Raw genomic sequence first — 4,444 nt, 5'->3', positions numbered from 1 at the left:
TGTATGGATTATGTTAATAATATAATAAGTCAGTGAGAAGGGAAGCACAATTGGTTTCCATAGGAATGTCAACTCTTTGTTGAAAACACGTCCATCATACGTTACAAAGCAAATAATCAAACATCTGGATGATGTCAATTTCATAGAAATTTGTACAGTTTGTGTTAGAAACAGATTAGTGTTTTTACAAAGTGTAATAATGTGTCCCTTTCTTAAACTAGTTTTCGTATCTATTATGAATATTCTCTTTATGAAGCAAAGTTAGGCCAATCTCTAATTTGTCTTTATAATGAAGAAAAATATTGTAAAATATGGAGAATTTTAATGTTTTATTCTTTTGTGCAAGGAGAGGGACTTTTTCGAATATATTGTAACCACTTCTGATTGAAATTAGTGTCATAGAGGTAAGAAATGCGTCTTACAAAACACGAGTCTTTAAAAATAGAAGGTGATCATAGGTGTAGCATAAGAGTTCGTAGAGCGGTAAGTTTTAAATTTTTCACAACGACCTCTATTGCAACCAATATATGAATAACTATCTGGAAAGCGACTGAACCGTACTTGGTCGACTACAAGCAGCAGTCGAGGAATTGCTGCTACAAAAAATCTCTAAACAAGACAATATTGTTGAGAACAAAAAAAAACCATTTCAGACTACAATTCGTACAAACCCGTTCGACACTGTAAACGTCTCACTTACATGTTAAATAAAAGAAATTAAACCTCAGTTCTCCAATATACAATTTTCAATTTAGCCTCCCTTTTTGCATACAACACCCTTTACCATCCTCCGTTAAACCATACACATGTTTAACCCAGCCATATTCTTTATGTTCCTGTCCTTAGTCAGGAGCCCGTATTTCAGCGGTTGTCGTTGGTAGCTGTCTGTCATATTTGTTTTGTTATAAATTAGGCCGTTGTTTTTTTTTCGTTTACATTGGATCACATTTTGTCATGTCGATATCTTTTATAGCTGACTATACTGTATGGGGTTTGCTAATTTTTGAAGGCCGTACAGTGATCTATATTTACTTAAATCCGCTTCATTTGGACTCTGTTGGATAGTTGTCTCATTGGCAATCATACCACATCTCCTAGTTTTATAACCTTCTCCTTTCCCTATTTTCATTTGCATTTGAAACACACGATTGATATCATTTGAAATTATCTACAATTCTACGTATTTAGAAAATAGAGGCTCCAAGGAGCCTGTGTCGCTCGCCTAATATTTTTGTTTACAATTGATGAATGAAATAATGCAACTGTTATACTTTTGCTTTAGTTTCAGAGATATAAGCCCAAAACTGCATTTTACCCCTATATTCTATTTTTAGCCATGGCGACCATCTTGGTTGGCAAGCGGGGTCATCGGACACATTTTTTAAACTAGATACCCTAATGATGATTGTGGATAAGTTTGGTTAAATTTGTCTCATCAGTTTCAGAGGAGAAGATTTTTGAAAAAGATTACAAAAATTTACGAAAAATTGTTAAAAATTGACTTTAAAGGGCAACAACTTCCTAAGGGGTCAATTGACAATTTTTGTCATGTTTGACTTTTTTGTAGATCTTACTTTGCTGAACATTATTGCTGTTTGCAGTTTATCTCTATCTATAATAATATTCAAGATAATAACCAAAAACTGCAAAATTTCCTTAAAATTACCAATTCAGGGGCAGCAACCCAACAACGAGTAATCTGATTCGTCTGACAATTTCAGGACAGATAGATCTTAACCTGCTTAACATTTTTACCCATGTCAGATTTGCTCTAAATGCTTTAGTTTCAGAGATATAAGCCAAAAACTGCATTTTACTCCTATGTTCTATTTTTAGCCATGGCGGCCATCTTGGTTGGCAGGTGGGCTTATTGGACACATTTTTAAAACTATATACCCTAATGATGATTTTGGCCAAGTTTGGTTAAATTTGGCCTAGTAGTTTCAGAGGAGAAGATTTTTGTAAAAGATTACAAAAATTTACGAAAATTGTTAAAAATTGACTTTAAAGGGCAACAATTCCTTAAGGGGTCAATTGACAATTTTGGTCATGTTGACTTATTTGTAGATCTTACTTTGCGAACATTATTGCTGTTTACATTTTATCTCTATCTATAATAATATTCAAGATAATAACCAAAAACTGCGAAATTTTCTTAAAATTACCAATTCGAGGGCAGCAACCCAACAATGGGTTTGTCTGATTTGTCTGAAAATTTCAGGGCAGATAGATCTTGACCTGATGAACAATGTGATTCCATGTCAGATTTGCTCTAAATGCTTTGGTTTCAGAGATATAAGCCAAAATCTACATTTTACCCCTAATAATATGTTCTATTTTTAGCCATGGCAAACATCTTGGTTAGTGGGCAGGGTCATTGGACACATTTTTTAAACTAGATACCCCAATGAGGATTGTGGCAAAGTTTGGTTAACTTTGGCTCAGTAGTTTCAGAGGAGAAGATTTTTGTATAAGTTAACGACAGACGACGGACGACGGACGCCAAGTGATGAGAAAAGGTCACTTGGCCCTTTGGGCCAGGTGAGCTAAGAAAAGGGGTTCGAAATTTTAATTTCCGTATTTAAAACCAGCTAGATTTTTAAAAGTATAAAAAGCATAATTAAACATCGAGACAAGGATTAAAATTGACAATAAAAAAAAATAAATCGGAGAAAAAAAATAAAGTCCCATCGATATTTTTTAGGTGCATATTTTGATAGTTTTTATGAACCGTCTACTTTTCTTAAACCATATTTTGTGAGGTGGACCTTGAATTGAAAACTATTTAAAGAAGCATAAGACATTTCAAGAAATGTTTAACAAAAGCATGTAAAATTTGCATTTATGTCTTCAACAGCAGAATAATGCCAGTATAGCTGTATAACATTTTGACATCATGAAAATAAGTAAAAACTGTTAAAAAGAAATGTTTGAGAAAAGAGGCAGGAGATACCAAAGGGACAATCAATAATCATACAAGTAATATACAAAAGGTAACAGGTATTACAGAAACTGGACAGTATAACAAACAAATTCAACCACCAACACCGACGTAGATGGCCAAAAAGTAGAGACCGACAAAAAGAAAAACAACAGTCTTCAAAGCCACTTAAATCTGGAAGTGATCTCATGTGCTCCGAAAGAATAGCATATTCTGATCTACTAGTCGCAGCCGTCGTGCTGAACATGACACGTAAAATAATTATGTCTCAATCGAGGAAAAGAGGACGGGATTGTGGCTACGACACTTGGAACGTATCCGTGGTTATATGTGACAGATATTCCATAACAGTAAGCGACATCGTGATGGCGTCAGTGTATATTATTCTAAGGATGTCTTAAACTTTACAAATAAAAACAATTTGTTTATATCTTCCTTGTTTTTTTTTTATTTGTGGAATTGAAAGTTTACATTCGGGAAGCTGAAATCATCTCTTTTGTCGAAAAATTCAGTTCTCAAAACCAAGCTATCTATCTATCTGCGTTATCTTTTATTGCAAGTTCGATGGGACAGATGTGGTCAACTTAGTATTTTATATTGACTCTTTATTTGTCAAATTCCAATTCCAATAGATTTTAACACATTACTAATGTTTTCTCTCTGAGTAAAACAAGTCCAGGTGAAATTGGCCCTACATTTTTAATAAATGTTACTCAGCATTTTACTTCCCTTATAAAAAAGGTGATGTGGTTTGATTGCCACACCTTAGTCTGTTTAGCAGAAATTAACTTGTTGATATTACAATTAATTAAATAATTAAATAAATATATATATATTGTTTTCAGATACATTTAAGTTGATAATAAAAGTAAAGCATATGACTAGTATGGAAACGAAACACTCTTTTCTTCGATTCATAAATTTAAATTTGCTTGAAACATGTATCTGTTCCCCATTTTTTTATTGAAAAGAACGCCACTAGTTATTCCTGAATATTATTTTCTGTCTACTTGCAATGTACTGCGGTCAATACATTCATGCAAATGACGAACAGAAGTGGATTGGTTCGGAGTAATGAGATACTTTTCATAAAAATGACATTCTCGTACTATGAACATCAAAATTAGTTTTTTTGTAAAAAATATTTCCGTTCTCCATGTAGACCTTATAACAAAATTATCTTTATTTACCTGTGTACGTTATTTTATTTGGCGGCATTTTGTCCAAGGTTATGATTGTCTTTCTGATATTGTTTTACATCTAACCCTCTTTTTTATTAATTTTGTATTTACATTGTGTCATAGATCAACTTTATTCGTTCAGTGTATGTTCACTTGTTTTTGTTAATATTTCTCTTGATTGAGTTAAGCCATTTCAATTGATATTTTATAGTGTGTCTTTCTATGTTGTGATGTCACACTATTGTTTCAGGTTAGGGTGAAGGTTGGCGCCTATTAAAATGTTTAAACCAGCTGCATTTGTTTGCAGAAAGAATTGTCTCTG

The sequence above is a fragment of the Mytilus californianus genome, unplaced genomic scaffold (assembly GCF_021869535.1).
Source record: "Mytilus californianus isolate M0D057914Y unplaced genomic scaffold, xbMytCali1.0.p SCAF_2, whole genome shotgun sequence".
Lineage (NCBI taxonomy): Eukaryota > Metazoa > Mollusca > Bivalvia > Mytilida > Mytilidae > Mytilus > Mytilus californianus.
Note: the sequence above shows the minus strand (reverse complement) of the source record.